Here is a 26,332-nt window from a genome sequence, read left to right as displayed (position 1 = left end):
ATAGTACGTAGCTGTTCCATAAGTCCCAGGGCGCTGCTACGTTCTATTACAGACCTGGTCGGAAAGGGGTTAATAGTGTTCTGAACCCGCTGGCACCTGCACTTAGGGCTCCGATTCTAGAGGGAAATGAACTTTATTCCTCCTGACAGCGTTCGAGTTTCAGTCATGGGGGTGGCGCCGGTGCGGGTTCAGTCACCACTCTGTGTATAGAAAGAGATGGCTGTAATCGCGCCCCCAGCACTGACTGACAGCCGGCTCATTATTAAGGCCAGCTGTCCATGCTGGGGGCGAGCTTAAAATCACTGCTCTCTATACACAGAGTGATGACAGCAACCACGCTGACGATACCTCTGTTACCGAACTTTGAATGCTCCGGGGGATAAAGTTAATTTCCTTCCAGTAGCGGGACTCTAAGTGTGAGTGCCGGGTAGGTTCATTAACCTGCAGATTAACCCCATATATGCGGGTTAATAGTGTTTTTTCACATGACAGGTTCCCCTTAAGTGTTGAATGGAGCCATAATACGTCCATGTGCATAAGCCCTAGGTTTAAAAAAAAAAAAAAAGCATACTTTGTTTTCTGCCTTAACTTCCCATGTACTGGTACAATGTTAAGTTTTGGGTGCAAATTTCTAACTAAAATCTTTATCACGGACTTTGACTCAAATATCTATCTTGCATCTGACAATGAACTCTTCTCTTGACCTCTGCTTGTAATAATATGGGAAAACAACAATAGGAGTCACAGCTTCCAGCATATTTGCAGTGTAACAATTAACATACTGTGAGTCCTTTCTCTGCTTTCAGTGGAAGTGGTTGATCTTGTTAATATACTGAACCCTGCTCTGCTGGTGTTTGAAAGAGGCCACATTGCCTTAAGAAGCCTAGTACTCAGCCGCAATTGAGTCTGATAACCGACCACTAAGGGAATTTGCTGCACGTTACTGGTCTTAAAAAAATAGAGATGTTGACATTTAAATATATTTACCCTTAGGCGTTTTAACATTTATATAATTTTTCATTCATTCTTACAGTACCCTTTATCCTTTCTCTCAAAGATTTACACTACAATTGTTAATTATTTTAATCCTCAACCATGTCAGGGTTGCTCTATGAAGAGAATTAATCTCAGCGCGGCACAAAGCAGATCTGTGTCTTCCAATGCCTGCAAGAATTTTTTTCTTCGCGTTCTTGTTATAAAAGAACACTTGAATTCATTACATTTATAAAAAGGGAGAGCGCGGGAGAGAAGGGGAGAGAGACTGAACAGAAACCTATCAATCACCCTCAGGAAAGAGCTTGTCAAGGATTGTGGATTTCCCTCTAGTGGGCTAATTTTCAGCTGCTTATTACATATAAACTACCATGATACACTTTGCTAAACTGTGATAGCGAAAACTCAGTGGGAGATGGAAACGGCAAGAAGCTCCTGTATTTATTACAGCTACATTTTCTATCATAGCGGAGATTAGTCTCATTATTTTAAAGGGGTTTCCAGGGTTTTTCAATACTGATTAGCTATCACTAGGATAGATTATAAATGTTAGACTAGTGGGATCTGACTCCCAACACCCCCTATATCAGTTGCCTGAAGAGGCTGTGAGCACCAAAATGGCACAGCTCAGTACACTGCATAGTGGCCATGAATGGTACTGCAGCTCGTTCCCATTCGAGTCCAGGATAATAATAATTAAAGTTATGCCAGTTCTGAGAGGTCATAGCTCCAGCAATCAGTGTGGGGGTGCTGGGAGTCTGACCCCAACAAAATGAGATTAATGACCTGTCTTAAGGACAGCAGCAAAACGTAAAAGAGCGACTTGTCTTCTTGGATGCACACTATCTGACCTACATCAGCCACTTCTACTGCAGATACTCTCAATAGAGGTCCATCCTGATCATATAACAAAAAAAAAATACCTGTTTATTATTTTCAGATTGAAATGATGTTTTTTGAAGCCTTAGCTCAGCTGTGATTGCTTTGTCAGCAAATAAAATGTTCCTGTGCTCAGATAATCTTATAAATGTGCCCCTGCTGTGTACTGTATAATGGCTGTGTCTGACTGTGCAGGGACATGGTCTGATCATACCACAGCTCCTGGGCAGGAAGGAGGAAGCAAAAGAGTATACAGACAGGTCAGCACAGGATCACAGCTGATACTTTTTGTGAAGCAAAACATTTCACTGCCTGTTTTACCTCAATGAAAGAATCAGCTGTGATCCCCTGCTGTATTATCTGTATAGTCTTTTGCTTCCTCCCCTGCCCAGGAGATGTGGTATGATCAGACCATGCTCCTGCACGGTCAGACACAGCCATTACACAGTACACAGCAGGGGCACATTTATAAGATTATCTCAGCACAGGAACATTTTATTTAAACACATCCAATTGTGGAACTTATTATATTATTCAAAATCTATTGAATAAAATGATTAAAACTAACTTTGTTCATTGGAAAACCCATTTAAGTTCCCTTTGTTATCCCTTATTACTTAAGACGCACACTGCATCAGATAGGGGTTTTGTTTGCACAATAAAAGAGTAGTCCAGGCATACATAAAAAAATAAATATACTAAGGAGAGATCATCAATATTTAAAGGGGTTTACCAGGCTAATGATAATGATGACGTATTCAAGAGAATAAGAATCGATGTGCAGTTCTCGGCAGCGGCCACTCCACAGTGACTAGAGCTCTGCTGTTCAGTTCCACTCACTATTTACATCCGGCCACCACCAGTGTTGACATCAGCGGATCCCCCATTGATATGAAATGAAAGACCTAGTTTAAGGATAGATCATCAATATCATTAGCCTGAATTACCCTTTTAAGTCCCCAAAAAACACCTAAGACATTAAAATTTGGATATTACAAAAACTTGCTACATAAAAAAAGGCATATGATAATTAAAAAATGATAAAGATTATCTGATCATCTGACAAAATATAGTGTTTGTATCGACCAACCATATCATTATAGATGCACTCAATATCACTAGCGGCATGGTGTTGGGTACATCTCGTGAGTATAAAATAAGGCAGTACAGAAAGGACGGAGAAGACTATTAAGAGCCCTGATGAGTGGTGAAGGATGTACATAAGATAGGGGGCTTCAAAGGAAAGAAATAAAATGTTTCACCATTCCATTGCTGCTTGACGCCACCACATTTTTGACACCACCAACATGAGATCTCAGTGTGCTTATCTCATTTCCATCATGTATAGTTTCAATTCCCATGTTTGATAATATTGTAACATCTTACTGTGTAGGTTAGACCATACTTGTCAAATTTAGCTAGTTGTCAACTTGTCACCTGGGAGTTTATCTATGCACTGGATATTTTTTGGTGGTACTGATGTCCCTTTTACATGCCCAGCCCTCCTATGCCCAGTCAGTGCCCCTCTTTGCCTCAGGTCCCATCTCCCTAAGGTTTCAAGTTGTTTCAACAGGCTCCAGGAGATCTGCTGACTCTTTCAGGAATTTTTACGGGAGCCTTCTAGAAATTTTGGTAGGATTGGCAAGTATAAGTTATTCTCACCTATTAAGATATGTCCACATGGGACAGAAATACTCCAGATTTTGCACTGCCAGCCATGTGGGTGCGATTTTTAAAAATCTCACACCCATGCTATGGAATTTTTCTGCTCAAAAATTGACCAGATATGCAGATTTTGAGACTCATGTCTTGTCAATTTTGACACTAAAAAGCAAATATGCAAAAGGTGTGCTTCCCAATAAATCTGCTTTTCCCTCAGTAATGTCTGAATCTTTTGTTATCCTCCATCTATTCCATAAAACAGCCCTCTCATCAGCATACATTTTTCTGCCATCCATCCCTTTTGATCTGGAGTCTTCCCTACGCCGGTTCAGCTTTCATAAGACTTCTGAAGTTTAAACTGAATTGTATCTATTAATATAGGTATGAAAAGTATTCAGTTGCAAATTGCTCAATCACATTTCTCTTTAGCCTTTTGCTGTTTCCCTATTCTATGGAATGAAAGAACCTACATCATAAGCTTATAGATTTAGATAGTTTTTACAGCAATTTGAAACCTTTGTCTACTTTCTTGAAGGAAAGTCAGCCTGTATTCTAGGAACAATAGAGGAACTTTTTTTTTCTGATTGTCTATACTTCTAAATTGAGAGAACTCGGAAAGAATTTTCAATGGATTTGAGAATCAAAAGTTAAAGCAGTGTTTCAAATTGTAAAGTCCCAATCAGCACCTTTTGTAACAACGTAACCTGTAGATGGCAGTGTTAAAAAAGTAGGAGTATTGTGAAAACACGTGAGGGTGAACACAGAAAGGGGAAAGTGATGCTAAGTAGCTCTGACTATGCCTCATACCAAGAGACAAAAGATGCCTGAGCCATGTATATTCTGGAATTGGCTCTTGGTGGTGGGGCAGTTTCCTATGAGTCTTCCTCATCCTAACCTTTTCCATGGATCACAGATCAGATTATTGGTTCAAATAAATACATGGTGATGAGTGATTGGCGAGCGTGCTTGGCACTGCTCGATACTTGAGAGCCAAGTATCGTGAGAGATCAAAGGTGCTGGAATGATATGGGCTCACCTGTGCTGCTGTCAGTAGATGGTAAGAGAAAAATGGGAGTCTGAAAATTAGTTGCTCCGGTTTATTGGTCAACGCGTTTCAAACTTCTTCATCAGGACAAAACCACGGTGATATCGCGAGAAAGAGAAAGAATTTTTCCATCCTCCAGTGCTTAAGTTTGCTATTTACTTCCATTATGCACGCTACTCGAGTCAAGTATGTCCGAGCGTCCGATGTGCTCGATTTCAGTACTGGGCACTCGAGCATTTCACTGCTCGATCAACACTAATGATGAAGAATTTAAACCAGATTTTAAAACAGCTTTTAGGATCAATACTATGGCTGATCCAGGTTTCAAATACTCGTCTAACAAGTGGGTATCTTGATTGGTATCTGGGTTACATCCACAGTAGGTAGATGACTTATAGCTTCCCATACTACTACTTATGTAGACGTAGGCATCATGTTTGATATATGAAGGCACATGGACTTCCTACAGAATTTCCTGCCTAATAAGGTGTAGACTAGGAAATGCAACACATTTTTGCATGAAGATTAGCTAGCCTTCAGGAAGAAGAAAGCTGGTACTCTAGTGCCACCAATTTGTGATAACAACCCTAAAAGTCAATGTCCAAACTTTTAATGAGCCAGTTAGCATAAATTATGATATGACTAAGAATAATATATCAAACCATAATCTTGAGGTTCTTGCCCTTTATCAGAGTACAACAGGCTGCAGTTTGGCTTGGTTAGAGGCTTTCTACTGAGATTTAGTGGCATACTGTTTTCCCTTTTCAGAGACTGACATAGGAAGACTTAAATCTCCATATATAATGTTGGCTGTACCTGCCAATATCAAAGGGTTTGGCTGACAGTTTAATATGATATTCAATAAGATGCCCGGTCCCTGACCAATGATTTTCTCGGGAGATAAGCATCCAGCATGTCCGATTTCGGCCTTCCAATCCTTTTGGTAGCCCTGATATAAACTGCCACCTGAGATGTCTGGCAGAGGCTCTCTCATTAAGACTGGAGTGCTCAACCAGTGTATAGAAGAGTTGGGCGAGATAATTGCCAGATTAACGATCGGTTGAGCAATCATTTGGCTGACAATAATTTACAGTCTATGAGGGGCTTTACAGGTCAGGTAATGCTCCCTAGCTAAAAGGTATACAAATTAGCTCTTCTTCAAGAGAAAGTAGCTGGCACTTTAGTGTCCCCTATTTGGGGTAACTACCCTTTAGGTCAATATCCAACCTGTTAATGAGCCTTGCAGCACATCATTTAATATTAAGACAAACCAGAATCTTCGCCATTGACAGACAGCTATTTTTGCTGTTCAGTAAAGAGTATTCACTGGCTTTGCAAGAGGCATTTCGTGGTGGTCTAATGGGGTACTGTTACAAGCCAGACAATGGTCCCTAGGAAAAAGGTAGACAAATTAGAAGAAATATCATTGGCTCTCTAGAGCCACCTATTTCAGGTAGCTACCTTATAAATGAATGTCCGACCCTTTAAAGGGAATCTGTCAGCAGATTTTTGCTATTCAATCTAAGTGCAGCATAATGTAGGGGCACAGAGCCTGATTCCAGGGATGTGTCACTTGCTCAGCAGCTTGCTATAGTTTCAATATAATCAGTGTTTTATCAGCAGGAGATTATAACTAGAAGACTAAATGTCATATGGCAGGCAGTCAGGCTAAACTATGTAATCCCGCCCCCACCACTGATTGGCTGATTGCTGACAATGTACAGTGTACACAGGAAGCTGCCAATCAGTGGTGTGGGAGGGGCTTTACACAGCTCAACATTCAGAGCGCTGCTACATCTACAACAGAGAAAACAGGGATTGTAACTAAACTGCAGCAAGCAGTCTTGTAAGTGATACATCACTGTAATGAGGGTGTCAGCCTCTATATCATTCTGCTTTCAGATTCCATATCAAAAACCTGCTGACAAATTCCCTTTAAAGAGTCTTCCAATGTGACTAAATATATTTAGCCAAACTAGAATCTTCTCCACAGTTTCCATATGAATCTATGAACAAAAAACCTCTCTGTCTGTCACTATATAAAATAAGACACAAATGGAGGAACAATATAATTTTTATAGACCCAGATATCTATAGACAATGTAATACTAATGTACAGGTCTACAATTAGATCATGTACATGTGATTGCTTTGTGACAATTTGCTTTATAAGCAAGTTCAGGTTACTTTTTTTAACTAAAGTAGAGAAATGCATGTATTAATAAAATCATTGCGATGAGTTTAAAGGCCTCGTAGAAAGTGGGGCTTCATTTTAATCAGCACAGAGGATGATAACCATTTATATATTAAAGTTCTTCTTTTTATAGTTAGATCAAATGTATAATTTCCCCTAAGAGTTCTAATTTTAGATGTACGAAGGATTGTGTTCATGATTCTACGTTTCTACTAAGTATAGAAGGTTTCTTATTTGACCTACTTCTTCCGAAATATGTCTTAAACATTAGCGTATTCAACATATACATGAGTCAAGTGTTAGAAACATTGGATACAACAAATTGGAGCCTTGATATATGTTTGTAGGAAAAAGTATCAGAGCCAAGAAAAAAAGGACAAAAAAATAAGATTTTCTTGGCCACCGGGAAGAAAAGCTTGTGCGATAAAATTAGTTGCTGTATCTAGCAGTGGAGTTCACCTTCCCCCAGGATGATGAAATGCGTTTTTTTTTCTTTGTATTTGTACATTTTAGATCAGTATTTGTCTAACAGAGAAAACCAAAACGGAATTTCAATAAAAAGTCTGATCGGAGAACACAAAGGAATGTAAATGACATTTGGAGGAAGACTAGTTACAACATGTAGGCGATGTAGTAAATCACTTTTTTGGTTCAGAAACATAAGTAATACTGAAGCGCAAGCAAAATAGATGAATTGTAACATAAATCAAAAATAACCGGTTCAGCGGTACAAAAACATGACGGAACAGCAAAGATAGAAATGATGGGCAATAAGGAGAGGGAAGAAACAGTGAAGTGATGAGACGCGGGGTGTGAGCCAATTCTATATTAAATCACATAATGTAGATATTTGAAGAACAGAATATCCATATCTACATACACTATACATTCAACCAAAAAACTTTAGAAAATTTGGCATTTTTAAAGAAGACCTCTGACCAGTTCAAAAATGGATAATATTTGCTCTTATTTTATTCCTGCTTCTCTCATCAGTATTCCGTTTTTTTTGTTTTATTTAAATCGCCACACAGTTTCAGAAGTGTGGGCCTTTTCATTTGGTGCTAATTCGGTCTTCATCAAGGGCGTGGTGCTCCGAGGGTAAATTAAAAAAAAGAAAAACTACATACTCAACGGAGTAGTGCAAGCAAAATAACAGCAAAAACTGTGCACTTTCCACCGGTTGATAGTTCCTCTTTAAAAGTATCATCACTAAATGCCTCTGTGTTTATTAGCTCTAAATGCCTCCCAAATACTTAAGCCCCCTATACACATGAGATAGCTGTTAGCCAAACAATTGCACAGCCGATATCTATTTCCCTTGACTTCTCCATGCATGAGAATGCTTGGGCAGCTGAGCACTTCAGTGTCCTCTACGAGAGAGCTACTCTGCAAGACTCTTCTGAAAGTGGCTTATCTACTGGAAGAACAAAAGGACCGGAATTTGGAAATCCAACATGCCAGATCCTTCTCTCCCCCGACATCATCTGTCAGGGAAAGATCAAGAGACCCCTCCATCCCCATAAACATTACACTGCTGGCAGATCACAACAATTTCTTGAGACTTTAATCTAATGTGTATGGGAGCCTATAGATTTAATCTTGCTTAAAGAGAACCTGTCATCAGGATTAGGCATGATAAACTAAAAGTATGGGCATAAAGGCACTGTTCTGCTGATTTAATAGGTACCTTTAGTGTTGAAATCTAGAGCCCGGTTAATCTTTAATCATCGTTAGAAGTTTTGGTGCAATAAGCTGATCGTGCATCGGGACTAGACTGTGGGTAGGGTCTGTCTGCTATGGCCCCTCAGCAGCCTCTGGTGTAAGTATCTTCATTCGCTTTAAAATTCCACACCGGTACTGTCCTAGTACTGTTCTAGCTTTGGGCGGCGCTTGCACAGGTCGATCTGGTGCAGGCTTCAGTAAAAAGGTTGGCATTGTCGGCGCATGTGCACATTAACTTCCCAGCAGGCTTTAGAAACATGGTGCCAGTTATGGAGCATGCACAGATTAAGATATGGAGTCATCATTGATCCTGATAACAGATTCTCTTTAAGCCTTGGCAAGTCTTTTACCCATGAAGTTTTGCAGCTCAGGTTAACTTTTTCCACCCATTTAAAATCAGATATTCCCTTATTCCAGTAAGTAATATTGCAACCCAGAAGACCATGCTCATACACTAGTTATGGCATTTAGTTAGTGATAGCAGCTAATTTCTTATACATTAAAAGGGTTGTTTGGGCTAAAAATATTGAAGATCTATCCTTTCGTGGGTCCAAAACCAGGCTCATCTTGAATAGGACCTGAGGTGCAGTTCTCTGGAATGGTCACGACACAATGACAAGAGCTGTGCTGTTCAGCTTCATTCTTCACTGCTTACATTCGGTCATCACGGGAGTGAATACAAGCTGATTGGAGGGGATGTCTGACGTTAGCCCATGCAGCCCATTTTATTTTTTTAATGGGAACATCTTTATAACTTTTATCTTATGAACGTTAGTACTCAAAGAGGCCCATGCACATTACAGCAATATTGGCTAAACCTGCAAATGTAGGTAGAACTAATGTGGTGTGAGGGGGCTTCCCGATTAAAAAAGAAAGATCTTGCCAGTTGACTTCCTTTGTTCTCAGGGGAAATAAGCAATTGCCGGAGGTGTATGTCAGTGGCTTACTCCCCTCTTTGAAAGCACATGCATGCTCAACAGAACCCAAAATGCATTTATATGAATCAGTGGTGGATAGACAGAAAAGGGCAAGAACGATATATGGTCCATTTGCCGTCCAATAGCTCCTCATAATGCACAATTCTACTTGCTTGGAATTGGGCCCCCTTTACTCTTGGGCCCTTGTACGACCACACAGGTTGCACCAATGATATGTCTGCCCCTGATATGTCGGGATTGGTGTTAGTTGTCAGTCGAATGAGCATGCTACATCACCCACAAAAATCTATAATCTCGTGCTGCGCCTTTCTATGCCCATAGTTTGATACTGAAGTCTTAAAAAATAATATTTTTTATATCTGTGGATTCAGAAAATATATTGGTGACTAATCTTTGGAGTGTGAAAGAATAAGAAGCAGGGGCGCTCCATGTGTGAAATCGGTGGGATTAAACTGAGAAATAGAGACTCAAGGGAGGCACTCACCTGGTAAGCTTGTGCAATTTGCAAGCACAACACTACTCCACCCACTGAACCTGACCAAGTCAGGCACGGAACTTGAGGGGAGAATAAAGGAAAATGCGGTGTTTGCAGGAACCTGATGCAGGAGTTAGAACAATTTTGAAATGCGTTGTCAATAAAACTCCCCTCTTTGTAATCTCCTGGTCACCCCGTTTCCTCTGGACTTGGCACCGCATTTTCTTTTTTCCTCAAATCCTTGGAGCGTGGCCCCATACGAGTCATATTTTTCTGCTACCTCACTTACTTTTCATTCCTAGTATGAACTGTGACCGATGACCATGGGATGTCCACTGACACCAAGTGAGGATACATATGTGCAAAGTGCAGTGCACAACCAGTCCAGGGATTGTCCTATGTCATCTTCTGCATTTTGGTCCTTAGTGTCTACCTTCAAAGCTGCATCTTAATCCTGATGATCACAATTGGCATGCAGAATTTTTGGTGGATTCAGATTTGACATTTTTTACAGATTTCACACAATTGCAAAGGGTGAAATCTATGATGAAAATCTTCCGCAATTTACCCCCCACAAATTCCCACTGTGTCTGCTAGATGTGAACAGAGACTGTCTTATTGTATGCTGTATGTGAACCTGACACGCGTGTAGATTAATATGATCATGCACATAAACAGGGTTCATGATTATCCGCATGTCCATTTGCTTCTCTTTACCTAAATGAGGCGATTACTTCTGCACCTCAGCTGTGTTATTGAGACATTTCAGCGTGAAATTTGTTTTTCCTGACTGAACTTTAAGCGGAATTTCGAGAGCCAAGTCTCTAAAGCCAAGTGGGGCTATTAAGAGATAATTACTAATTATGCTAATTTGAGAAGTTGTGCTATTTCTTTCCTTGGTCATTTTATCTGCAACTCTCCCGAGAGAATGGCCTCCATTCAATGTTAATAACCTTTCCCTGTGCACTGTTTGGTGGAGGACACCGTGTCCTAAACCTGAGAGACTGTTACAGTTGATCTGGAGATGGAGCCACGAATTACGAAGCTCTTTTCACAGAACTAATGATTTTCATTAACTTCTCAATTGCCATGCACATTTCATCTCCATTAATGCAGTGATAGACATTCAGTCTGGTGAATCATATTCATACTGAGCCATTGTCTATGCTTGAGACGTTATAGACTGGATTGGACTCTGACGGCAAAGTCACTTTTTTGCGAGAGTGAGCGTGTTATGCTCATTTTTTTTCTAGAGATTCTGTTAATGTCAATTTTTGCACTACGCGTGTTATGCTCATTTTTTTTCTAGAGATTCTGTTAATGTCAATTTTTGCACTAAAGTAAAATTCTGAATTTTCTGCAATTTTTATCTAAAATCATGCATAGCCTCTCTATTAATTGCAAAAAAAAACAAGGGACAAAAGAGTGGTGAGGTGCTAGTTTGGAGGTTTTTTAGACTCTTGAACTCATTTTATATGGGTAAAGTTGGCAAAACTGTACTGTTCTAATATACTGACACCTTCCACCACCAATGACAATACACAGATCATGTCCTGACACACATGTCTTTGTGTTTAGTTTTTGTTATTGCAATGCCATCCTGCAGCTGAAATTGGGAAACCAGAGCAAAAATCAGAAAAGTATCAGGACCAACCACTTTTACGCAACTTACCTGCAAATTTCTTTAAAAGCGACTATGTCTGCACAGAATGACTGCTCAAACCAAGTACAGGCGCTTGATGCATCCTTGGGTGGCTAAACATTCAAAACATTCAATTGCACCTTCCCATCTACTTGTTTTCTATCTAAAGTCACCCTTTTCCGGCTCTATAAAGCCAGAGCTGTCAATCAAAGAAGAAATAGAAAGAAAACAAATAGGTGGGAAGATACACTGAACTATTTGGCCAAACCAAGGGTGCACTGAGGATCTGTAATTGGCTTGAACAGTTATTCTTTGCGGACAGACTCCCTTTAAAAGAAATCTGTCAGCAGGATTTTGCCCACTCAAAATATTTATATGTGTATGTACAGTGGTGGCCAAAAGTATTGGCACCCCTGCAATTCTGTCAGATAATACTCAGTTTCTTCCTGAAAATGATTGCAATCACAAATTATTTTGTATTATTATCTTCATTTAATTTGTCTTCAATGAAAAAACACAAAAAGAATTGTCCTAAAGCCAAATTGGATATAATTCCACACCAAACCTAAAAAAGGGGGTGAACAAAAGTATTGGCACTGTTTGAAAATTCATGTGATACTTCTCTAATTCATGTAGTTAACAGCACCTGTAACTTTCCTGTGGCACCTAACGGGTGTTGGCAATAACTAAATCACACTTGCAGCCAGTTAACATAGATTAAAGTTGACTCAACCTCTGTCCTGTGTCCTTGTGTGTACCACATTGAGCATGGAGAAAAGAAAGAAGACCAAAGAACTGTCTGAGGACTTGAGAAACCAAATTGTGAGGAAGCATGAGCAATCTCAAGGCTACAAGTCCATCTCCAAAGACCTGAATGTTCCTGTGTCTTCCGTGCGCAGTGTCATCAAGAAGTTTAAAGGCCATGGCACTGTGGCTAACCTCCCTAGATGTGGACGGAAAAGAAAAATTGACGAGAGATTTCAATGCAAGATTGTGCGGATGGTGGATAAAGAACCTCGACTAACATCCAAACAAGTTCAAGCTGCCCTGCAGTCCGAGGGTACAACAGTGTCAACCCGTACTATCCGTCGGCGTCTGAATGAAAAGGGACTGTATGGTAGGATACCCAGGAAGACCCCACTTCTTACCCCGAGACATAAAAAAGCCAGGCTGGAGTTTGCCAAAACTTACCTGAGAAAGCCTAAAACGTTTTGGAAGAATGTTCCCTGGTCAGATGAGACAAAAGTAGAGCTTTTTGGAAAAAGCATCAACATAGAGTGTACAGGAAAAAAAAAGAGGCATTCAAAGAAAAGAACACGGTCCCTACAGTCAAACATGGCGGAGGTTCCTTGATGTTTTGGGGTTGCTTTGCTGCCTCTGGCACTGGACTGCTTGACCGTGTGCATGGCATTATGAAGTCTGAAGACTACCAACAAATTTTTGCAGCATAATGTAGGGCCCAGTGTGAGAAAGCTGGGTCTCCCTCAGAGGTCATGGGTCTTCCAGCAGGACAATGACCCAAAACACACTTCCAAAAGCACTATAAAATGGTTTGAGAGAAAGCACTGGAGACTTCTAAGGTGGCCAGCAATGAGTCCAGACCTGAATCCCATAGAACACCTCAAAATGGCAGTTTGGAGAAGGCACCCTTCAAATATCAGGGACCTGGAGCAGTTTGCTAAAGAAGAATGGTCTACAATTCCAGCAGAGCATTGTAAGAAACTCATTGATGGTTACCGGAAGCGGTTGTTCGTAGTTATTTTGGCTAAAGGTTGTGCAACCAAGTATTAGGCTGAGGGTGCCAATACTTTTGTCTGGCCCATTTTTGGAGTTTTGTGTGAAATGATCAATGATTTGATTTTTGCTTCATTCTCTTTTGTGTTTTTTCCTTGCAAGCAAATTAAATGAAGATAATAATACCAAAGAATTTGTGATTGCAATCATTTTCAGGAAGAAACTGAGTATTATCTGACAGAATTGCAGGGGTGCCAATACTTTTGGCCACCACTGTAGCTCTTTCAAAGACAAGTTCAACAATACCCTTACTTGACAAGTCCATTCCTCCATTCCTAAGAAATCAGCATTTTAATTGATATGCAAATGAGGGTGAAGGATTTTGGTAGATCTGAAGCCTCTGTCACTCCAGCTCTTTCCCCAGCCTTCTCCTGCCCCTCTTACTGCTTGACTAACAGTCTTTATGGTGAGTAACTTCAGGTAAAGGAACCGTTAGATCTACAGCATCCTTTGCAAATCAATTGTATATATACCATATTTTTCGGTCTATAAGATGCACTTTTTTCCTCCAAAATTTTGGAGGAAAGTGGGGGGTGCGTCTTATAGTCCGAATACTATATTATTGTATGGCCGCATGGTGGTGGGTGTGGGTGAGCGGCAGCGGGGGAACAGCGGGGCACAGGAGGCAGCAGCCGCCTGCTGCAGCCTACGCTGTGCCCGCTACTAAAGAAAATTAATATTCCCTGCTCCCCACACCCATGGGCGTGGAGAGCAATGAATATTCATTTTTCTTAATAGCCGGCACACTAGAGCCGCAGCACGGCTCCTGCTACCGCTCTGCGGTCTGTGTGCCCGCTATTAAAGCTCATGAATATTCACTACAACCCTCTCCCATGGGTTGTAGTGAATATCCATGGTCTTTAATAGCAGGCACACTGACCGCAGAGCTGCATCAGAAGCCGCCCTGCGGTACAGCGTGCCGGCTATTGAATAGACTGAACGGTCACTGCTCCCCACGCACAGAGTCCCGGCGAGGGGAGCAGTGACTATTCCAGCACAGAGTCTCACCCTGCCATGCGCTGCTCACACAGTGAGAGTGTCGGCAGCAGAGCGGGACAGCGCTGGAGGAGAGAGGAGGTGAGTATGAGTGCTTATTTATTTTTTTGTAGGCAGCGTGATGGGGGCTCAGAGGGTGCCATGCATACCAGGATGGTGACTCAGAAGGTGCCATACATACCAGGATGGGGGCTCAGAAGGTGCCATACATACCAGGATGGGGGCTCAGAAGGTGCCATACATATCAGGATGGGGGCTCAGAAGGTGCCATGCATACCAGGATGGGGGCTCAGAGGGTGCCATGCATACCAGGATGGGGGCTCAGAGGGTGCCATGCATACCAGAATGGGGGCTCAGAGGGTGCCATGCATACCAGGATGCGGGCTCAGAGGGTGCCATGCATACCAGGATGGGGGCTCAGAGGATACCATGCCTACCAGGATGGGGGCTCAGAGGGTGCCATGCATACCAGGATGGGGGCTCAAGGGGTGCCATGCATACCACGATGGGGGCTCAGAGGGTGCCATGCATACCAGGATGGGTGATAAAGGGGTGTCATGCATACCAAGATGGGGTATAAAGGGGTGCCATGCATACCAGGATGGGGGATAAAGGGGTGCTATGCATAACAGGATGGGATGGGGGCCACTTATACCAGGAAGGAGGGGCCATACATACCAGGATGGAGGATATTAACAGAATTGGGGGACATTACCCCAATACCAGTGACAACAGCAGACCCCCTCCCCCATAACAGGGAATCATGACCACATTTTTTACTTAAATTTTTTTTTCCTATTTTCCTCCTTTAAAACCTAGGTGCGTCTTATGGTCCGGTGCGTCTTATAGTCCGAAAAATATGGTATACATCTATATATATATATATATATATATATAGATATAGATATAGATATAGATATATATATATATATATAGAGATATATATATATATATATATAAATTGTAGCAATGTAACAACTTGGGAGCAATCTGAGGTATTACAGGAACCGTTTCTATTTAAAATCAGCTTGGTTTATTTCAGTCTTCATAAACCGCATCACAGGAAACTCAAATGCAGCCCTTGTCTGGCACAAAGTGAAACATAAAGTAACAAGTCCATACAATATTGCTGATTAGCCCGCCTGGCTTAGAGTCAAGCTTCTTAGTCCTTTAGCAGACCCACACCATCCAGGAGGTCTGCACACCTCCATACACACAGACATGTGTGAGACAAACAGGTCTCATTTTGCAAAGTGAACCACACCCAGGCATGGAGATATGTGAGCAGCAACTATTCAGCTGATTGATCAACCTGTCATGTGCGATTAACCCCTTTTAGTCCTATATGTACTAAGGCATTACTCCAGGTTTATCTCCCATCCACTATGTGTCTAACAGCCACCTTACAATATATACACACACACACATATATATATATATATATATATATATATATATATATATATATATATACTGTATATGCTCAGTCATATGGCAAACCATTACACGTCAAAATATAATACTGAGATCTGCCAGATGACAAACTCAGCTCTCCTCTATCTGTATGTCGGTATATATCTGTAATCTACTCTATTCTCTACAAATAAATGCCTAAATCCTTTTGTTGCGAAGCATTTTATAAATGCAGGCAGCAAGCTTGAACTTTTATCGATTGTGTACTATTGGCAAAAAAAAGTATTACAGATTTTGCTTTATCTTGTATTAACACATGAAGATTTTCTGCAAGGTTGGGTAAGTTTCGGTTGTGGCCCTGAGGCTCTCGCTTGGATTTTCTGAAGGGTCACGGCCTAAATCAATGATTTCCTAACAAAGAAATGAGAATGGGAATGAATGCAGAGCTGGTTTTTCAGCAAACAAAGAATTTAACAATATATATTTTTTTAAATATCATGCAGTTTACACCCGTGAAGTGGTATAATTCTAGCATAGGGGCCAAGGGGACCTTGCACAAGATCATTCGAGTCATTATCTTAATGAGACAGAAGCCCATTCTCTATTTTGTCTCTGGACATTGGACCAAAAATCTTTAGAAAATCTGCTTAAATTCTCACTTTTATACATCACATAATCCATGTGTTTTGTGGATTAAAATTTGTTCTTTAAATCCCATCCCGGTCAAATCCCCGAACAATCTCCACCTGATGAAAAAACATAGAAACCTATCTAAATAATTGTCTAGCTTTTATCTGATGAATGCGCAATAATGCTGCGTAAAGTGTATTATAATTCAATCTGCATTATTAGGCAAAGTAATTCAATCTGCATTATTGGGGACCGTCTATGGGACAAGCTGTCGCCGGGAAAATAACCGACCACTTCTCATAGAGAACATCCAGCCAGAAACATATTCTGCTTAATCCTATAGTTCATTTTGATTACAGATGTTTTTACATGCTGCTCAATTGAAAATCGGCTCAACCTGCTTGGCTAAGGGCAACGTCTCTTTTTCTGCCTCCAATCAGTCTAATCCTCAGTGCAAACCACTGGCAGATGTATTCCCTGCGTACTACAATGACCCTGTGTGTTCTTGTGCAGGAGCAAATGAAAGACCTTTAGAAAATACAATGGGCAGAGGAGCAATGAATTATCAAAGGATGCTGGTGACGCTTTAAAAAAGTCACTAAGAACATTTCAGGCTAAAGTCTGCATTGTTTATTGCTGCCATAAAATGGAAGCTTTGCTACTATACATAATGTTATATTCCTAATAGGTCCTTGTGCTGTCTGCATGCAACCAATTTTAATCAATGTGTTAGTTCACAAGAGTATTTTTCCACATGGACTGATAGTAAGTAGTGATGAGCGAGCACTAAAATGCTCGGGTACTCGTTGCTCGGGTCGAGCAAATTGGAATTCTCGAGTGCTCGACCCGAGCAATGAGCCCAATGTAAGTCTATGGGAAACTCGAGCATTTTTCAGGCGGCTCCCCCCGGCGGTCTGCAGAGGGCCTAAAAATTGCCCAAATCGATGGGAACAGTGCTCAAATGACATGGGAACAGCATGGGGAAGACCCTTGGAAGCATTTCTGACTCCCAGTTCACTGCTGTCAACAATGTTGTCACAGGTATTACGCCACTTTTACGGACTCACAATAAAACATACCAAAACGAAACCAAAATGGATTTTCCTGGGAAATATGTTAAGGAACATATTTTCCATGACACGTACAATGTATATAAAGCAAGATAAATAACCAAAACAAAAATACTCCTCCACACCTTGGGCTATGTTCACACATAGCGTTTTTGATGCGTTTTTGCACTTTTTTCATTGCTTTCAACCAAGACAAATGCATTCACCAGGAAATTTAATTTTAACATTTTACAACCTTATCTGGCCATGTGGTGTGTGACACATCATCAGACACATGCATACAGTGCTGAAAAGTCATGGGAACAGCATGGGGAAGACCTCTGGAAGCATCTGTGACTCCCAGGTTACTGCCTAAAACTGTGCCTGTGGCACCCCTGAGGGTTCAGTCGCCACAGGGGTACTGCACCTCAGCTTGAGGTGTGGTATCTCCTCATCCAGGTAATGATGGAGCACTTCTCAGAACCCTACTTCACCATTCAACACTACACCACTCCTGTCCTGTAGGGGGCCTAAATGCACCAGGGTGCTGCCCTGGCCCGGGATATAGGAGATGGGGAGAACCAAAGATAGGGGGAACCATGTAGTCGGTGAGGGTGGAGAACACACTTTTAGGTTACACTTATTCATTCATATTTAATCTACAGCCATCTTAGGTTCAAGGTCTTTGATTGTGATCTTCATCGCTGATTGTGGCCTTCTGCTAGAACCTGCAGCCTATTGAAGATACACGGTCCTCGTTCTCTGGCCTTGAGACGAGGAGCGGGTCAGAATTAACCACTGCCTCTACCCTGTCAAGGTCCCTACCTAAGACGGCCTGGAGGGGAGTAGAGGAGACAAGCTCCACAGGCAAAAGGATCCCAGGGGGATGCGGACGGAGCGGCACACGCCACCTGTATTTTTTACTCTGGCCTAGTCAGAGGGATTCCTGCTGCAAGAGGGGTGACCGGCCCCCGATATCTGACTTTGTTACTTCACGTCTCAGTCAGAAAAGCCCAGAGGCTTAGTGTATCCCAGGAGGGATACGGACGGAGCGGCATATGCCAACTGTAACTCTCTACCTGCGTTTATCCAGTGGGACCCGGCCTTACACCTAGTTCTAACCACACATACAGTCAGGAGAAGACTTAGTGGGAGAACTCACCAAGGAGAGGAAAACACACCAGAGGGGTCTCGACAGGTGCTCCTGATCTACCTCGAAAGTGCTGGACCCCCTTCCCGGTGGCCGCAGTACGCCGCGAGGAGCAGAGGGAGGCTTTGCGGCTAAAGTTCATCTGAATGTGAGTAAAAACCCTGGATGACTTCACACCCCGCTTCAGCCTGTTATTTCCTGCGCGGCACTGCACCCACCATTCTATATCACACTGCCCTGAGGCCTGCTCTGCCTGCAGGGAGCCGTCCCATCTAAGCTGCCAATTTAACACCGGCCTCAGTGGACTGAAGCAGCGCTGGTGTCTATCACCGGAAACCGTAGGTGGCGTAGTCGGAAAATACCACTCAACCCTGAAAGCCCATTAAATCTTTTATGTGACCGCCCTGGGCACGGACCGGGTCCGGGCCACGACTGCAACCCCGAGACACCTACACTGACCCGGCTCCGAGTAACCCCATTTCTCAGGGAGGGCCTCACATGCCCATCATAAGTGATCCTTGGCGCATGCGAAGATGCCTCCTGCCATGAACCTGTCGTTGCAGACTTGCAACAATCACCGTCCACATCCTTGTCCCACTGCAGCGTTCAGTTGTCCCTACTCCATTCCTTGGAATGCAAGCGCAAGTATCCAAGCAGCCAGCCACCCACCCACCCACAGGCTGCAATACTATACTGCCAAATTTTTGACAGCTGTTTGCACTTAAAATGTGACTTTTTAGGATCGTGGAGGAGGAAGCTTTTCATAACCTCATGCCGGCGGCAGCCGGGTGTCCATACTCGGTCCCCAGCCGCCACTTTATTTCCCGGTATCACCTCCGCCTTCCACAAGCACGGGTCCCACAACATTACCCGTGCCCTCCCCAGTGCACTTACTGGGAAGGACCGCCTAACCGCAAACACGTGGACAAGTGAATGTGGCCAGGGACAGTACGGAGCCAGTCCACAACTTTTTTTGCTAACAGTTGTATTTAGCTCGGTGAAAGGACTGGCATAGAGGGAAACCCTATCTACCCTGCGTGTCATTTCTCACAGGAAGTCCTGTAAAGCTGCTTTCACTTGAAATGTGGCCTTTTAGGCTCGTGGAGGCGGAAGCTTTTCACAACCACATGCCTCATGCCTCGTGTCCATACTCGGTCCCCAGCTGTCACTATTTCTCCCGGTGTTGTCTCCGTCTTCTACAAGCGTGGGTCCCTGAACATTACTGCTGGTACTTTTCTGTGGGAATTTGCTTGCTTACTACCAGCCTGGAATATTTCCAGCAAACTATGGTACAACGCCATGGTATTAGCACTGCCCCCAGTACCAGTAGCGAAGCCATCCCCAATTTCCTTCTCAAGAATTTTATTTGGTAGACTGAGTGGCTGCCCAAATACATTTTCTCACAAAGGAGCTGAAGATAGAGTGGCAGTAGGTGCAAGTTTCTCCAGCCTGTTAGATATTAGAGGGTGAACGGCAGCACAATGGATCAGTGGTTAGCACTGAAGCCTTGCAGCGCTGGGATCCTGGGTTCAAATCCCAGCAAGGACAACATCTGCAAGGACTTTGTATGTTCTCCCCGTGTTTGCGTGTGTTTTCCTCCTCAGTAAAAAAGCTGCCATAGAGTGTCCGGGAACCTTTCCACACACTTTTCTTAGCCAGGACTGCTTCTTGGCAGGGTTGGACGGTCCCACCACAGAATCCTCTGGTGTGCCTTGGCTTCTACCTCAGGAGAGTTCATGATAGCGCTAACTTTGCAGTGGCTATGGGGCTCTTGAGCGGGGGAGAAAGGTTAGCCCTCAGAATCAAATCCTCTGGTGGGCACAATGTTTTTCAATCTGAAACAGCTTCTCAGTGGGAGTTGTATTTCACCACAGCCATATTCTTTAGCTCGGTGAAAGGACTGGCATGGAGGGAAACCATATCTACCCCTGCTGTCATTTCTCTGTCACCAGGTTCCGCCCATTGTCACACACGACCATGCCTGGCTGAATGTTCAGCGGTGAGAGCCACAGGCTGCTGTGTTGCAGCTTTCAACAACTCTGCAGCGCTGGGCGGTTTGTTAATTAAGCATTTAGCATGTTATCTTCAGCACAGCCTGTTGCCGCTTGGCCAAGGCAGTGCTGCAGTGCTGTCAGCTTGTGACTGATGTGGTCATTTCGAAGATGGAGGAGGAGGTGCATGAGCTGATCAATGTGATTACATTGTTGTTAAATTGGTGACACTGTTTTTTATACTAAAGAAAGATCCTATTGTTTTGTTTTTTTTATGTTTTTTTTTAAGACAAATGCATTCACCGGGAAATGTCATTTTAACATTTTACGACCTTGTCTGGCAATGTGGTTGTAACATACCTGGTGGCGTTCTTGCATAGTGCTCCATCCCCCACTATGCAAGATGGCAAACTTGATCACCAGTCCAGTCTGCTAGCCTGGCTTCTTTCCATGCTGTCTGCTTGCCTCTGTTCTGGCTGCTTAAGGGCGGCGCCCGATCTCTTCCTGCTCCTTGTAGCTGCTGTGGGCACACCCCTAATGCGTCCTCAGCCTATTGCTGTCCATCACTGGATATTTAAACCAGCTTCACCTGGAAGCTGGTGCCTGAGCAACGTGTTCATTCAGTGTGCTCTTTCACTCTGAATGTGCCAGGTCCTATTCTGTGTTTTCTTGCCTGCCTGCCTGTCTGCCTTCCTGGAGGCCGTATTTCCAGGCCTGTCTGAACACGCTCCTAGCCTGTTCGTCCCGCCCTCTGGGGGAAGCATACCCTGACTCGCTCCTGTATCTCGCTGCAGTAACAGTTCCTGTCTGAACTGTCTCCTGACCTGCTTCCTGTTTTTCTCTATGTCCGTACCTTCCTTTTCTCCTGCATTGTCTGAACCAGCACTTGGCTTTACCTAGGCTCGTTCCTGTATTTGTTGCAGTAACAGTTCCTGTCTGAACTGTCTCCTAACCTGCTTCCTGTTTTTCTCTATGTCCGTACCTTCCCTTTTTCTGCAGAGTCTGAACCTGCTCCTAACTCCTACTCGTTGTCGCTGTACTTCCGTTTGTGAGTTTAGAGTCCACTCGCTACTTTATTGCAAGTATCTTGTGTGTATCTGGTTCTGCCTTTCCCTTCCAGTCTGTTCCGTGTGAACAGAGCCCTGTCCCCTCTGCTCTGCCTTGCTCGCCGCTCCGGCGGTTTCTGCCCGCTCTGCCTTGTTCGCCGCTCCGGCGGTTTCTGCCCGCTCTGCCTTGTTCGCCGCTCCGGCGGTTTCTGCCCGCTCTGCCTTGTTCGCCGCTCCGGCGGTTCTTGCCTGCTCTGCCTTGCTCTCCGCTCCGGCGGTTCTTGCCTGCTCTGCCTTGCTCTCTGCTTCGGCGGTTCTTGCCTGCTCTGCCTTGTTCACCGCTCCGGCGGTTCTTGCCTGCTCTGCCTTGCTCACCGCTCCCGCGGTTTCTGCCTGCTCTGCCTTTGATCACCGCTCCGGCGGTTCTTGTCTGCTCTGACTTGCTCACCGCTCCAGCGGTTTCTGCCTGCTCTGCCTTTGCTCACCGCTCCAGGCGGTCTCGCTCTGCTCTGCCTTTGCTCACCGCTCCAGGTGGCCTCGCTCTGCTCTGTTCTGCCTTTGCTCACCGCTCCAGGCGGTCTTGCTCTGCTCTTGCTCACCGCTCCGGCGGTCTCGCCCTGCTTTGCTCTTGCTCACCGCTCCGGCGGTCTCGCCCCGCTCTGCTCTTGCTCACCGCTCCGGCGGCCTCGCTCTGCTCTGTTTGTCTACTGCATCTGCGGTTCTGTTCCTGAGTCCCAGTCGGTATTGGACCTTATCCCGTCTGTGCTCCTACCTGCTTGTGCCTCCCTGTCTGCACTCTAGCCGTGCTTGCCTGTACCCCCTGCCTGCATACCCGCATGCCTGAATACCAGTCGTGCCTGCCTATACCCACCAGTCAGTGTGCCAGCCAAACCTGCCTGTCCCTGTATACCCCGGTGTGGGTCAACAGCCGTGTCCGGGGTCTGACCTGGAGTAGCACTTGGTCCCTCTGCTCGGTTCCTCCCTGGTGCACTGGCGTCGTATGCCGTCATGCGACCTTGGTCGGATCGGGCAGATACTTAGTTACGCCCCTCCAGGCACTCTCTGGTTCATGGTCCAGTGGGATCACTAAACACGCACACGCCAGTCAGTCCGGGCGTGTGCATAACAGTGGTGTGTGACACATCATCAGACACATCCTGTTTTATTTATGATGGAGGGACTCTGAAAGTCATAAAGCCTATTTTTATAGGGACATCAGACGGCCCTTACTATTCTTAAAAGGCCAGCAGTCAGCCCTAGCTATTGTTAGAGAGCCATCAGCCGGCTATGCTTTGTTGTTCCCATTATTAACAAGTGGGTCTCCTATACTGTTATTGCATATCCAGTGACTGCAAGGGCTGCCAAAAATTTGGACGCAACCCAATACCCCTTTGAAGAGACATAGAGGAGGGTCTCAGTAAAAAAAATGTTCCCATTATAAAGGAGCGGGTCTCCTATAGTGGTAATGCCCATGCTGTGACTGCAAGGGCTGCTAAAATTTGGGAAAAACCCCACTAAGAATTTAAAGACACAAAGAGCAGGGCCACAGTAACAAGGTACGACATGTTCCCATTAGAAAGGAGAGGGTCTGCTATACAGTTATAGGGTATGCAGTGAGTCAAACGGCTGACAATTTTAGATAAAACTCCACTAAGAATTTAAAGACACACAGAGCAGGGCCACAGTAACAAGGTACGACATGTTCCCATTAGAAAGGAGAGGGTCTGCTATACTGTTATAGGGTATGCAGTGAGTCCAACGGCTGACCAATTGCAGGAAAAACCCCACTAAGAATTTAAAGACACATGGAGCAGGGCCACAGCAACAAGTACGACACGTTCCCATTAGAAAGGAGAGAGTCTGCTATACAGTTATAGGGTATGCAATGATTCCAACGGCTGACAAATTTAGGAAAAACCCCACTAAGAATTTAAAGACACACAGAGCAGGGCCATAGTAACAAGGTACAAAATGTTCCCATTAAAAAGGAGAGAGTCTGCTATACAGTTATAGGGTATGCAGTGAGTCCAACGGCTGACAATTTTAGGAAAAACCCCACTAAGAATTTAAAGACACACAGATCAGGGCCACAGTAATGACAAATTCCCATTAGAAAGGACAGAGTCTCCCATAGTGTTGGCCTATGCAGTGAATGCAAGGGCTGCCAAAAATTTGGAGGCACTTCAATGCCCCTTGGAAGAGACGTGGAGGAGGGCTTCATAAAAAAATGTTCCCATTAGAAAGAAGCGGGCCTCCTATACTTGTAATGCCCATGCACTAAGTGTATGGGCTGACAAACATTTACCCCTGGGGGGTATATATGAACATACTGCATAAAAATTTTTTTTACGGGCATCATAAACACCCTTTAAAAAAATTAGGTGGGTGTTGCATCACGGACCACGGTCACCCTGGTGATATGGTGGTGGAGGATGAGGAGAAGGAGAAGGACAAGAGCAAATAGCCAAAATCAGGAAGCGTATACCCATGTGTGGGTGTGAAAAGGTGCATGGGAATACACTTCCCAAGAAAAGACACTGGATTGGAGTTTATGTTACGCTGCTATCATTCGGTGGTGTTGAGAAGTCTGGCCCAATCCAGTCCTTGTTCATTTTTATAAGAGTCAGCCTGTCAGCATTTTCAGTTGACAGGTGGATGCGTTTATCAGTTATAATTCCACCAGCGGCGCTAAAAACCCGCTCTGATAAAATGCTGGGAGCAGGGCAGGCCAGGACCTCCAAGGCATAGAGAGACAGTTCATTCCACGTATCCAGCTTGGATATCCAATAATTATAAGGCACAGCGGAATCATGGAGGATGTTGGTACGGTCGGCAAGGTACTCCCTCAGCATCTTCGCAAACTTTGCACTCCTTGTGAGAGTACCCCGCGCCTCAGGGCCTGTCCGATGGAAGGGTCTGAGAAAACTCTCCCAGAACTTTGACAGTGTTCCCCTGCCTCTGCTGGATGGAAGTTGTGTCTCTCTCGCCTGTACCCCTTGGTTGTCCAACGAAGTGTGCCCTCTGACACCAGGGTTTTCAGATGGGAATTTTTTTAATAGTTCGGCAACAAGGGCCTTCTGGTACAGCCCCATTTTTGTAGACCTGGCTGCCTCAGGAATAAGAGATATAAAGTTCTCCTTGTAGCGTGGGTCTAGAAGTGTCACCAACCAGTAATGACTGTCGCCCAAAATTTTGAGAACGCGAGGGTCATGGGAAAGGCAGCGTAACATAAACTCGACCATGAGTGCCAGACTACTAACAGGCAAGACTTCCGTGTCCTCACCAAGAGGATGACTGACCATGCTCTCCTCCTCCTCCTCCTCTCTGTTCTTTGGCCATCCACATTGAACAGACGGTATGACAGCTGTGCAGGTAGTACCATCTATAGTGCATGAAACTAGCTCCTGTCCTTCCTCCTCCTCCTCTTCCTCATTGTCACCCAATCCACGTTGGGATAAGATGAGGCTGGGCTGTGTGTAATCACCCTGTATGGTTCCTTGCTCCATCTCATCGTGCTCCGCCTGCAATGCATCCTCTTTGATTGTGAGCAGAGAGCGTTTCAGAAGAAAGAGAAGCGGGATGGTGATGCTAATTATGGCGCATCGCCATTCACCATCTTGGTGGAGTCCTCAAAGTTTAGGAGGATGGTACATATCTCTGACATCCATGTCCACTCCTGAGATCTTATGTGTGGAGTCTAAACCAGGGGAGGAGTCCTGAGGAGATAATTTGCATATTCCCACTGCATTTTGGGGTAAGTGAAGAGTCTCCGCGAGCTCAAAGAACACTGGATTTTGGCTGTTGGAGCTGAAAAGAGGACATCGGCAAACCAGGGGAGGAGTCCTGAGGAGATAATTTGCATATTCCCACTGCATTTTGGGGTAAGTGAAGAGTCTCCGCGAGCTCAAAGAACACTGGATTTTGGCTGTTGGAGCTGAAAAGAGGACATCGGCAAACCAGGGGAGGAGTCCTGAGGAGATAATTTGCATATTCCCACTGCATTTTGGGGTAAGTGAAGAGTCGCCGCGAGCTCAAAGAACACTGGATTTTGGCTGTTGGAGCTGAAAAGAGGACATCGGCAAACCAGGGGAGGAGTCCTGAGGAGATAATTTGCATTGTCCCACTGCATTTTGGGGTAAGTGAAGAGTCTCCGCGAGCTCAAAGAACACTGGATTTTGGCTGTTGGAGCTGAAAAGAGGACATCGGCAAACCAGGGGAGGAGTCCTGAGGAGATAATTTGCATATTCCCACTGCATTTTGGGGTAAGTGAAGAGTCTCCGCGAGCTCAAAGAACACTGGATTTTGGCTGTTGGAGCTGAAAAGAGGACATCGGTAAACCGCGCTTTTTTTTTAAGCTTTTTTCACTGTTTTCAGAACATTAACAATAAGAACATGGAAGAGTCCAGGAGCCATTTGGTGAGCTGCATATCCTGCTACATGTTCACAGACTTGCCAGTGGAAAAGCCAAACTTCACATGCCAGAAATGCAAGCTTGTGTCCCTGTTGGAGGAAAAGTTGCGAAATCTAGAAGAGAGGTTAACTACCTTGAAAATCATTAAGGAAGGTGAAGAGTTCTTAGACAGAGCAGAATTATCTCTTCATGATTCAGAAAGAGAAGAAATTCGAACTGCACCTGACGAAACAAAGGAATGGAAGCATGTGACCCACAGAAGCAGGAGGATCGAGAGGCAGTCAGCACCCATACTGCTCAGG

The 26,332-nt window shown here is 44.1% G+C and overlaps 1 protein-coding gene across 3 annotated transcripts in view; it reads right to left on the bottom strand.

Annotated features, from left to right (window-relative positions):
* Window positions 1-26,332, bottom strand: part of ADARB2 (adenosine deaminase RNA specific B2 (inactive)) — a 1,079,460-nt gene that overhangs the window by 993,720 nt on the left and 59,408 nt on the right. The window contains exon 1 of one of the 3 annotated variants that reach the window (XM_073677650.1): window positions 2,606-2,732. The exons of the other annotated variants lie outside the window; for them this stretch is intronic. The gene's annotated coding sequence lies outside the window, so the exon portion shown is untranslated. Of the gene's footprint in view, window positions 1-2,605; window positions 2,733-26,332 lie in introns of those variants that run through there. 3 annotated transcript variants of the gene reach the window in all.

This window comes from Phyllobates terribilis, unplaced genomic scaffold (assembly GCF_046119375.1).
Source record: "Phyllobates terribilis strain yellow unplaced genomic scaffold, ASM4611937v1 Scaffold_4__5_contigs__length_816908805, whole genome shotgun sequence".
Classification (NCBI taxonomy): Eukaryota; Metazoa; Chordata; class Amphibia; order Anura; family Dendrobatidae; genus Phyllobates; species Phyllobates terribilis.
This window is presented reverse-complemented; position numbering and strand designations above follow the sequence as displayed.